The sequence below is a fragment of the Elaeis guineensis genome, chromosome 9 (genome assembly GCF_000442705.2).
Source record: "Elaeis guineensis isolate ETL-2024a chromosome 9, EG11, whole genome shotgun sequence".
Taxonomy (NCBI): domain Eukaryota; kingdom Viridiplantae; phylum Streptophyta; class Magnoliopsida; order Arecales; family Arecaceae; genus Elaeis; species Elaeis guineensis.
Window position 1 is genome coordinate 66,749,678 of NC_026001.2, and position 12,833 is coordinate 66,762,510.

A 12,833-nucleotide genomic window follows, 5' to 3' on the forward strand; every position below is an offset into this window, starting at 1 on the left:
CTTTCAGAGAATCCGTTGTTGCTCATTTGTTCTCTGCTTTTTTAACTTGAGCATCAGAGGGTCCTCGCCAGAGCCATAACTTCCAATTTGAGACTTGTTTTGTAGATCACTCCAGCGCTAGCATCCCTGCACCAGGATCAGGCATCCATCTTTCAACCTTGATCGATTTAAGCAGCAACAGAATGATTGATCTTGTTTTGTGACCTCAACCATTAGATCATATCTTATACATCTTTCAAAATATGACAAATCTTTTCATTCCATCCATAGCATAGATCACGAAGCTAATGCCATACTTTGAAAGTGATGCAAAATACAATCAATGGTTAACATCACAAAAAAAGATCAATCATTCTTTCATGCAAAAGATGCAACCCAAACCCATATTTAATAGAAGAATGGAGTGTTTAAAGATAGGTTTGGTTTGCGAGAAGAACTTTTCTTCTTAGAAAATATTTTTAGAAAGTTACTTCTTAGGAAGATGATTTTAGTATGTTTGATTGATCATGAAAAATAGCTTATTACAAAGAGATTTATGCTTGGTTAAGCATCCACTTTATGGAGAAAATTGTATAAAATACCTATTATACCCTTAATGGATATAAGATCATACATTTTTGCTTCCAAACTTTATATAAATAATAATATTATATTTATTAATATATAATATTAATATTTATAATATAATATTAGATCATAATAATTTATTATATTAATATAATAATATAGATGTATTATATTATTTAATATAATATTGATATCTTAATATAATAAATTTATCAATATACATATTAAATATAATATTATATTAATATATTAATATAAATAATATATTAATATCACTATTCAGTATTTTATCCTAATCGTCTATTAATATTTTGCAAAATTTCAATCATAGATCTTAAAAGTATATTTTTGAAAAGAAGAAAGGGTTATTACTTACCATTTCATGGAAAGTCCCAAAACTATCTCTCCTATAGGTTTTCACTTCCTATGAAATATGAAAAGTATCTTCTTATAGGAAGAGGTTTTTCTATTCGCTCTCCTCTTAAAGCTCCAATCAAATAAAAGAACTCCTCTTCACTTCCCAAAAATTGCCTCCATCCCCCTCCACTTTTCATGAATCAAATGAGTCCTATAAGTTTTGCTAATAATTGTTGTTGACCCCGCAATTAATTTTGATGGTTACCAAATTTTGAGTATATCATATATCTAGTCATATGTTTCAAGAATTTTGTACGTCTTTTTAAATGTTAAAATTGAAAAATATTCATTACAAAAGATCTCCATAAAATTCATTAAGTTAAAGTCTTCAAAAGAGAAAATTCAAGTTTAGACTTAGTAGAGTCGACCCCAGAGCAAGATGAGCTGACTCTTTTACTGAAATAAGGATGGCTCGTTATGAAGAAAATAAAAGTGAAAGATAAAAATATTATTTAGAAGAGATTGAGATCAAGAAATTTAAGTTTGGAAGGTCAAATAATGAAAAAAAATAAAGTTAAAAAGTTTGAAGCGGATCCACCCAAAAATCGAGCCAGCTCTGGCACGGAACGCTTTTGATACTTTGGTTTGGCACACCACTGAGCCAGCTCAAAATGGATCCAAGCCAACTCTCTCAGAATGATAGAGAAAAAGTTTTTGGACTCTACAGGTCGAGCCAACTTGAAATAAGATCCAAGCTAACTCTCTCAAGTTGACAGAAAGTTGGTTTTTCAAACTTGCAATTCGAGCTAGCTCAGATAAATTCGAGCCAGCTCTCTCAGGTGGATAGAAAGGTGAATTTTGAGTTCTATAGCTCTAGCCAACTTGAAGTAAGACTTGATCCAGCTCTTTTAAAAGGATAGAATATTGATTTCTTGAGATCTGTAGTTCAAGTCGACTCGAGACTAGTTCAAGCCAGCTCGATGGCTTTTGTCAGGCATAACGGCTAGTTTTCTGATCGTTGCTCAATAACTATTTCTCCGCTCCAATGGCCATTTCAGAGCTTCCAATGGTTATAACTTACTCTCCAGCTATCTCCAAGTATATATAGAGCTAGAGAATCAAATTGAAAGAAAGTTTTTGAGAAAATGAGAGCTTAAAGTGAGATATTTTTAAGAATAAAAGTGAGCCACATTGCACATCTACAAGAAAGAAAAAGAGAGGTTTTAAGTGCTGAATTTAGAGGGCATTTTAAGAGCAATTATCCATAACTTTTCAGGCATCTTCTCAACATTCAAAAAAGAGAAATCAAACTTCAAATAAGTGATCTTTTCAGCCTCTTCTTCAAGTATAAAAGAGTTCATTATTTTATTTTTGTTTCAACTAAAATCTTTATCTTGTTTTATAATTTCTTTACAAGTTTCTTTGGAAGAAAAAGAAATATGGGATTAGGCTGGTCTAAGCCCATAATTGGATGAGTGTAAGGTTTGGTTAGTGAGTCCAAAAAATCAACTGGATTGTTAGTAAGTCTGAAAAACTAACGGTGTAAGATTTTGGTTGGTGATCTTGAAAAACTAACTAAATTTTATTTGTGAGCTTAGAAAAATAAATATACTATAATCAAAGGAGGATTATAATAAAAATTTCAAAAAAAAAACTTAGGGAGTGGATGTAGGTATGGGTTGCACCGAACCATTATAAAATTTGTGTGTTTGTGATTGTGTATTGCTCTCTTCACTTTCTTTCTTTTCTTGCTTTACTTGCTTACCTTGCTTTTAGTTCTTATTTATCATTTGATTATTAGTTGCAAAGTTTTGTTGATCATTTACTTTTGCTGCTGCACATATTGATCATATCACAAGCACTTAGTTAAGTTTCAAATTAAGATACATTATTGCTTAGAAAGTAAATTTGATTGAAATTTTTTAAACAACTCAATTCATCCCCCTTTTGGGTTGCTACCTCTGGATGATAAGTGATATCAAAGTAGATGCTCTGTTATTAGTTGTTGACCTAGCGGTTAAGATTCAAAGATCATGGCAATCTCAAGTAGTCTTTTATTTGCCGAAGGACAATCTATATCTAGGTCACCACTCTTTGATGGAACAAATATTCTTTTTGAAAAATAAAAATAAAAATTTTTGTACAAGCTCTAGATTATGATATGTGAAGAATCATAACTAGAGAACTACATACACCCACAATTGAAGTAAATGGAGTGCTCCTTCCAAAGTCAAAAAAGAATTGGGGTGTTAATGACAAAAAGATGGCTCAATTGAATGCTAAAACCATCAATGTTCTTTATTGATCTCTTGATGTATAAGAATTTAATAGAATATCCACTTATACATCAGTAAAAAAAAATTGACAAAGATTGGAAGTGACTCATGAGGGAACAAGCCAAGTAAAAGAGTCCAAAATCAATTTGCTTGTTCATAAATATGAAATATTTAAAATGAAAAAATATGAGTCAATTTCTGATATATTTTCTAAATTCACTAATATTGTTAATGCTCTTAATGCTTTTGGCAAAACCTACTCTAACTATGATCTTGTTTGCAAGGTGTTAAGGTCTTTGCCAAAAGAATGGGAAGCAAAGGTAACGGCCATACAAGAAGCGAAAGATCTTACAAAGCTATCTCTAGAAAAATTAATGGGTTCACTCATGATCTATGAGTTGAATATAGCTCGAAAAAAAGAAAAAGAGGAGCCAAAGAAGATAAAGACCATCGCTTCAAGTCCACTACACAATATGAGGAAAGTGATGAGTTGGATGAAGAAGAAAATGAAGAAGAGAGTGAAGATGATGAGAACTTAGCATTTTTAACAAGAAAATTCAAGAAGTTTCTCAAAGAAAGAGATATGAAGAAGAAGGAGAATGAAGAAAAAAAATGTCACTAGCTACAAAAAGCACCCAAAAGAGCAAAGAAAAGAGCTATGCTAAGAATGTGGGGAGATAGTGACATATCAAGTTTGGATGAGGAAGAGGAAGCATCAAATCTTTACCTCCTGACCAATGAAGATAAGGTAAAATTTGAAAACTCCTCCCATCTTACTTTTGATGAGTTGTTTGAGGCCTTTAATGATTTAATACATGAATTCAAGAAGTTAAGGCTGAAAAATAAAGAGCTTAGAAAACCTAATCTTTCTTTGGCTGAAGAGAAAAATAAAATTTTGAATGAAAAAGAAGATCATTTGAAAAATATAGAAAACATAGTCAAAGAAAAAAAAATTCTTGAAACAATTAGAAGCTTTAACTAAGGAAAAGAAAAATCTTGCAAAATCTAAAAAATCTCTAGTTGAAGAAAAAGAAAAACTTTTGAAATCTCAAAGATCTTTAAAGGATGAGAAAGATAAATCATTGATTTTTAAAAAAATTTCTTTTAGAAAAAATACCAAATTAAAGAAAGAGATTGAAAGCTTGAAGTCTATGCTTCAAAAGTTTACAATTAGATCTCAAAAGCTTCAAGCCATTTTAAATAATCAAAAGGTTGTTTTGATAAAATTGAAATTGGGTACAATTTATTGAGAACATAAAAATTTGTCAAAAACATGCTCAACAAAGCTTCAAGTAAAAATTATTTAATTAAATATTTTAAATATAATAAAATTGATCATAAAATTTTTGAATGCAATATTAAAAGAATTAGCCAAACTTCTATGAAATAAGTTTGGATTTCACAAGGAACCATGTGCTCTAATCTTCATGGATCCAAAATGACTTGGGTATCAAAAATTAATAAATAATTTTGCAGGTATACCAAGGATCCAATGGAATGAAAAAAAATATATTATGGATGGATGTCTTGGGAATGAACTTGGATGGGTGATGATGTTTTGTAAAATCTATTTCTTTCTCACATCATACTGTCAATAATTGTTTTGAGTGAATCTATTGATTTTAATGATCTATTAATGTAGTTGCATATTGTGATTACTCGTTTGAATTATTTTTTATTTATTGGTAAGATTAGTATGATTGATTGACTTTGATGTTTGCAATAATCTTATACTATGATTTGAATGCTTTGATTTTAAAGGCAATATTCTTTCCTCTATGTATCATATTTTAAATGGATATGAACTAAAATTATCTTAAAATTCAGCATGATATCTTAGCTTCCTCATATCAAATATATAACTGAGAAACTTAAATTAAAAGAAGCTTAATTGTCTATTGCAGAAATTGCAAATGAAACTAATCTTGACATCCCCCCTATAAGATGCTCAATTATTGAAATCTCTTCAAAATTTGTTGACTTAAGTACTTGAAGATAAGACACTCAATCATAAAACTCAAGTGCTTGTTATATTAATTTGCATTTCTTCTTAGATTTACCTCTAAGGATTTAAAAAAATTTCAAGTTGAACTAAAACACATAGAGCTTTTATATAAATTTTCTTTCTTGATACCCTTGATTTGATTGATTATCAAACCTCCAATTGATTTATTTTTGATTCTCTAAATTGACTTGAATATCTTTCTTGATTATCAATTTGATCTTAAAAGAGAATTTATTGATGAACATTGATACTTTATTTCGATTGATTGATTGATTTTGAAAATTGAATTTGAAAAATACTCTTCTTAAATTTTTTGAAGTTAATATCAAGCAAAATATTTCAAGAAAGCTGTCATTTATCTTTAAAGCTAAATATTTAAGAAAAATTTCAATTTTATTTAATTGATATTAGATAACTTACTGTTTGCCGTGTATCACATTGATCTACTTTTTGACAAAAATGAAAAAATATCTGTCTCAAATCTAATTTTATAAAGCTATATTCTTGATAAGATATCATTTGAGATAAATTCAAGAAATTAATATTTTTTTAAATTAATTACTTAATACTTCTTATAAAAAGAATGAAACGATCTTTTTGAATAATAACTAAAATTCTTCTAATTTGAATGATTTGCTGATATTAATTTAAATTGATTTATCATTTTAAATTCTCAAAATTATTTGATTTAGATCAATATATCTTTGTCACTTCAAAACTAAAACGATTGGTATCAATTTTTTTTTAAAAGTTACTATTTCAAAAGGATTTTGTATCAAGCTTAATTTGAAATATATTTTTAGACTTTGCTATGATTGATTACCTTCGAGAAATAGATTTAAAATATATATTTTTAAAAATCTCTAATTGGTTTCAAACAATCTAGTTTTGCTTTATACTCTATTGCTTTATCTCTTAGCAAAACAAAAAGAATGCCTTATCTTAAGTTTATTTTGTTTTGATACCATGTTTTGCTCTGATATGCTCTAATACATTCATGATTCCCCTTCTAAATTTATTTAATTGATTTTATTTTTAAAAAAATAGAAGAGATGAATTTTGGAGATGAGTTTTGAAATATATCTCATATGCTTAGCTTTGATACTCAAAATTCTTTATTATAAAAATTTTTATCCCTTTCAAATTTTTCAAGCTCAAAGTTTACTTGCAATTAAATTTAAAATATCTTTTAATGCATAAACATTATTCAAAAAGGGGGAGTATCAAGATAAATGAATCATTTGGTACTAACTATAAAAAATAGGGAGAGATAACATTATTAGAACCTAAAGAAGAAATTACTTTAAAACTTAAATGAAATAAAAATTATTGATTTATTTGTACACCTCTATTACCTTAATTTGTTCTTGAAAAATCATTTATACTTGATTTCATCATTCACACTTTACATGGTTTGATTGTTAACTAATATCAGAAATATTTTATATCGATTGATCATTTTTTGTATCAAATTGAATTTGAAAATATGAATCTTTATTTTATTCAAGTAATGAATTTAAAACTTTATCTCCTTTGATCTTTAAGTGGCATCAATTTTTTTTTAAGGAAACCTTGATTTGATCTTAATTTTATTTCATTTGGTATCAAGAAAATCCTTCAAAAAAGTTACTATTTGGATTGGTTTTCAAGATAAATAGCATAAAGAAGATTATTTTCACAATTGGCATCATATTTTCATAATTGGTATCAGATGGATTATAGTTATCCTATACTCAATTGTTCAAATCTTTTGGCAAATAAAAAGATTGTTTTGTCTCAAATATATTTTGTATAACTTTCACATTATACCTATGAGATAAATTTCAAAGATTGGTACCTTTGTAAATTAAATTGATTAATACTTCTTTAAAAGAAAAAGAAATACCTTTTATAAAATTAAATATGTCTTGGGTCTTGCTTTGAATCATCTACTCAACATGCTCAATTTTGAAAAGATCTATCTCTTTGGGATCCATCGAGTTTGAAGCAATCTTATAACTAAATTTAAGAATCTATTTGATGCATCTATTTTATTCAAAAAGGGAGAGAAAAATTTTTGAATCTATATTATTCTAAAATTCAATCTGAAATTTGAAAAGGGGGAAAGTTATGAAATTTGAATACACTTAATTTTAATGATGTTCTTTTAAATCTTGTCTTGCACTCTATTGCACTATTTTTGATAAAAAAATGAGTATTGTGTCTCAAATTAATTTTATATTGATATATTCTTGATATAACATTATTTGAGACAAAGTTCAAATATGTTCTACACTTGGCTATCATAATCAAATTCTTTTTGAAATTTAAAATCTAAATTTAAAAGTTAAATTTAGTATCAATTAAAGATCCTTAATTTGAAAGAAAAAGAGGGAGAGAAAATATCATGTAATAGAATTTTTTGATATTCACTCTTAAATACAGGGAGAGAGATATTGATTGAATTAACTAATTTGATTTAATTAGAAATATCAAAGATTTTGAATATTGACCTTAAACTCTTAATCAATGGTTTTATAGTTTTTCTAATTTGCACTTTCATGGGTTCATTCCATTTTATTTACTCGATTTGATTGATAAATCATTTTTGACAACTAATTAGAGTTGAAGTAAATTTGAAACATATTCTTACTTCTAACAAATTGATTTTGACAAAAATTTTTAATTTTGAAACTCATCATACTGAATTTTTTATGTGCTAATTTTATCATTCTTGATAATCAAGTGGAGTTAAATCGAATTGAAAACTCATTCTTATTCTAAGAAATGAATTTTTAAATCTAATCTTGCAAATCATTTGAAAATATGAAGACATGCCTAAATTTTTTATGTGCAATATAAAATTCTTATAAAATTATTTGTACTCTGATACTATCTTTGATATATTTCTGATACATATCTTTTCAAAACTCAATTGACTGAAATTTACTAAAGAAAAAAATATTAATTTATATGTTATATTTGTTTCTTGGCTCAAATCTTTTGAAAAGCTCTATCCTTTAATATCGATTTAAAAAATCTAAATTTTATCCATTTAGAAAGAGAGAGAATGGTATCAATATGAATTTGGTATCAAATATATTTATTTTGGTATCAGATGTGCCATATAGTTTAAATTTGATACTCTCTTGAAATTAAAATTTTTTGTATTTGATATATTTCTCTATTTAAACTTTGATTGATTTTGATGTTATTTTTTGATTCCTCCCATGAACTTTTCGATGCGATCAAAAAGAGGGAGAATATTGGAAAATATGTCCTCAAGTCAATTGTCATCTATAGATGATTGAACTCTTTGTAATTCATATATGAATTATTAATGAATAAAAGTTATTCTTTAGCAAGTTCATCATAAAAGTATAAAATGTATCCTCAAGTCAATTATCATCTATAGATGATTGAACTCTTTATAATTCATATATGAATTATTAATGAATAAAAGTTATTCTTTAGCAAGTTCATCATAAAAGTATATCCTCCTTTGAACTCTGGTATTATGATGAAGTCCTTAGAACTATAATATAATTAATAAAAGAGAATTTATCGAAAAATTTTTAACTTGTTCATGATCAAATGATATGTTATTAATAAGGATAATATCATTTATCGAGTATAGGTCATTGTGTGCCATATGGATTGATTGTCTTCTTAACCAAGGAGTATGGAGATACTGATATGGCATACAAGTGAGATGTAGAAGTACATCATTACTAAATAGTGACTTACATTTGGAGCACTCTATTGTCAAGAGCAGCTCATGAAACATATGGATATAAGTATCCCTCCAACCTGAGATCACCATGATGACTTGCAAGCAACTCACTGTGCTTTGATACCGGACTACCTATATTTCTAATACAGTGATGAAAGATTATTGGGTACAGTCAAGTACTTGTGAAGTTATTGTGTAAGTCAAGATGAGATTGACCCCTTCGAATTACAGAAGTTAATACATCACTGTATTTCAATTAAGTAAAATCTTAGTCAGGATAATCCTTATGATCTGTCATAGAATTTAAAAAAGATTGAAATACAATAAGAATGACTATTCCAGAGTTGACAGTTAAACCCTACATCACCTTGAGTATTAGGGTCAAAGAGATGAATTATACGATAACCATATGTCGAGGTTCTTGAATATTATTTTATAATTATTTGATCTATCCGAATATCGGATATCATTGCTAGTGGTTACTTCGATAGTATAGGAAGTGGTTTCTATGCTATCAGCTTAGTGTTCGAACTTATGGAGTCACGCACAAAGTCAAACAATATAGGAAAGAATTAATCAGATATTTATATATTCAATTTAAAAGTATGAGACTTGATTGAATATATATATTTACTTAATTAAAAATTAAGTTATGAGTCATACAAAATTAAATACTGACTATGTGCAGCTAACATTGCACGAGGTGCAGGTTTGATTTCAAGGATAAATTTGATCAAATATATGATTCGAGAAATTATGAGAGATCAAATTTGAGTCTTAATTACTTTAAATTAGATATAAGTTATTTAGGCTTAATTTTATTAAGGCTAAATTAGATTAATTATCCAAGTTAGACTTGGACCTAAATCTTAATTAGATTAGGATTAGCAGTCTTTTTGAATTTGATTCAAATCAGATTCAAATTGGATTCGAATTGAGCTCAAAATTGAACCAAATCAGATTTAGTACACTTAGCCATGATTACTAGATATTCTCTTACCTATGTAGCCAATCAAGATGGAGGAGAGGGTGGTGGAAACAGCCCCCTCCTCGTGGGTGTGCGGCATGGTGAAGGGAGGTGCAAGTTGGTGCCTCTCCTACTTCAATTAGGAAATCTTATAGTTTAGGAAGTTTAGATTTGATTTAAATATGGAGAGTCTTATTCTTAATCCATGAAGGTATTTGATTTGATTTAGGATTTCTTGTCTATTTAAGGAGGGGTTTGGAGAAAGAGAAAAGCAATCTAGGCATGAGCAAAGGCTTGGGCATGGAGACCTCCTCCCTTGGGTGTCCCCTCTTCTCCTAGGTGTCTTCTCCTCTTGGGCATCCTCTCTCTCTTGTGTGGTGGTATGTGATCTATTTCCAAGCATAGAGATCACATCTCAAGGCCTCTTCTTCTCTCCTTCTAAAGAAGAGCTTTGTCTCTCTCTCCTACGTTGCTTGACGTGCAAGTGAAGCAAGGATCTACACATCCGGATCTCGTGAAGCAAATCGATTGAGAAATTTCTTTTATTTTGATTAAGTCTTCCACTGTGAATCAAGGTGAGATTTTATAAATATTATAAAAATTTTAATTGCTAATCTATTCAATTTTCTTCCTAACATCTGATGCAATTGGATAATTTTTTTTCAACTAGTATCTGAGCTAGGCTATATGTCATGATCGCATAGTCTAATTTTTAAATTTTTTTAAATTTTTTTAAATTTTTTTAATTTTGATCTAAAAAGTTTGATATGATTAAATCATATTTTGATCTGATATTCTTTATAATTTTTGATCTGGTTTTGACCAGATTATTGGATCAAAATCAGTCCCTGAAAATGGTCTATTAAAAATCTATTTTAGCAGAATTTTTTATGCAGATTTTGTTCTAGTTTAAAACCTAATTATGCATGGATTTAAATTTATTTTAATATATTTTTTTAGATATATTTCAATTAGAGAATTGTTGTTTGAATTAGGCTCAAATCTAAAACTATTTGGTAGAGTTTCAGATCTGATTTAAGCAAAGTATCTGCATATATTTGATCATATCTCAAATTAAAATTTTTCTATACAACATACATATATTTTGAATAAATTTTTTTATTTTTTTAGATATAAAATTAATAATTTATGTGATGAAATGATTAAGGTTTAGATCTAAAAATTTAATATTGTAGTAATGATCTAATTAGATTAGATAAAATTCTGTATGTTATCATGTTATGAATATGATATGAACTAAAATTTTTCTTTTGCATATGTGATACGTATTGTTAAATTATGCTTAATAGTGAAGTACTCAAATTGAGTTGATCACCATGGCCATCTGGTCATAAAAAAAATAGGGATTAAAATTTCTCTCTTATCCAATCGACGGATTCTCTTATGACGTGTAGGGGTGCCAATGTGATTGTATCTTATGAAGAAGAATGGTGAAAAAAATCTTAGAACTCTTTTAATCATAAATTTAGTTTAGATTAGATCTATAAAGATTTATGATTTATTTTTTTACTGATTTAAGCAAAATATTTAGATCTAAAAATTAATTTCATAATCTAAAATTAATAATATATGATGTAAGATTTTGCATGAAAGTTTTTATAAAATAGTTTTACAAATTAAAATAGTTTCAATACAGAATTTTATATACTTAATTATGAATTAAGATATGATTATCAAAAGATCTAGATTTGAGAATTGAAGATCTTAAGATACCTTATAAACTTAGGGGCTATAGGTTAGCTTGAATCAGGTCATCTAACTAGGTTAGACCTTGGATTAGTAACAAATATGGACCACATAGAGAAATTGATTAAATCTAATCAATAGTTAAATTAGATTAGATCAAAATTTCTCTAAGATCAACCTCAATAGTTGTAGCTTGATCAAATCTATATTTTTGACCATATCAAATGGACCTAATTGTGGCTTAGTGGTTGAGCCTGAGTTCTTTGGCTGATCAAATCAAAACAAATCGATCAATTAGTATCTAAGATAAGTTCGACAGTTCGATCGGTGGTTTTTGATTGGGGGTGTGCTTACCTAGTCTATATAGTGTCTAAGGCAAGCATTGGCTACCCTTCCATCGATCTCACTTATCTGACCAATTTGATAGATTATGTTAAGATTAAGTCACTAAATAATTTGAGTTGACTCATACCATGAAGGTTAATTAGTATGACTGATTTAGGTGTTCTTGAGCCTGCTTGTTTCTAGTCCTCTTTGAAGACTTGGTGAAGCCAATGGGAGGATCATTGAAATACTGGTTAACCTCTTCTCTTTATTCTTAAACCAATTAATTAAATCTTCTAAATTATTAGGTCCTTAAAATAAAATAGTTATGGGGATAGCCACTTTATAGCCTTCCATTAAGGTGGATAGTAATGGGTTCAATATTTTAGATTAGCATTAGAGATGCCTTATGTCTAGTGCTTATCTAGATATTGAAATTATCATTCATTACATAATAACTCTACTGTATTATCTGATGAATGATTGGATTGATCAAAGCTTACTCGGATCTGATCATTCATTAGTTAGATTCACTAAGTATGTTCATATAAATGGTTGGACCTAACCAGACTTTCAATGGAGGCACCATACACCTGTTGAAGAGGTGCTTGGGGCAAAATTATTACTAAAAATTATTTAAAAGAATAATTGATTAAGAACCTATCCATAGATACATATGGGTTGGCCAAGCTATACTCAAGCTTATGTGCAGTCTATGTGGATTTTAGTATCTACTAAAAGATTAATATAATGCCTCAATTGAAGGTAGAGGCTACCAATTTATATAAAATAGTAGAAAAACTTTTAGACTAAAGTTCAAGTCTTTAGAATTGAATAATTCAATAATGGCTAACACTTTATCGCTCTGCTTGCTGTTGGATAGCGACAAGCTCACCGAACCTAATTTTGATAGTTGGT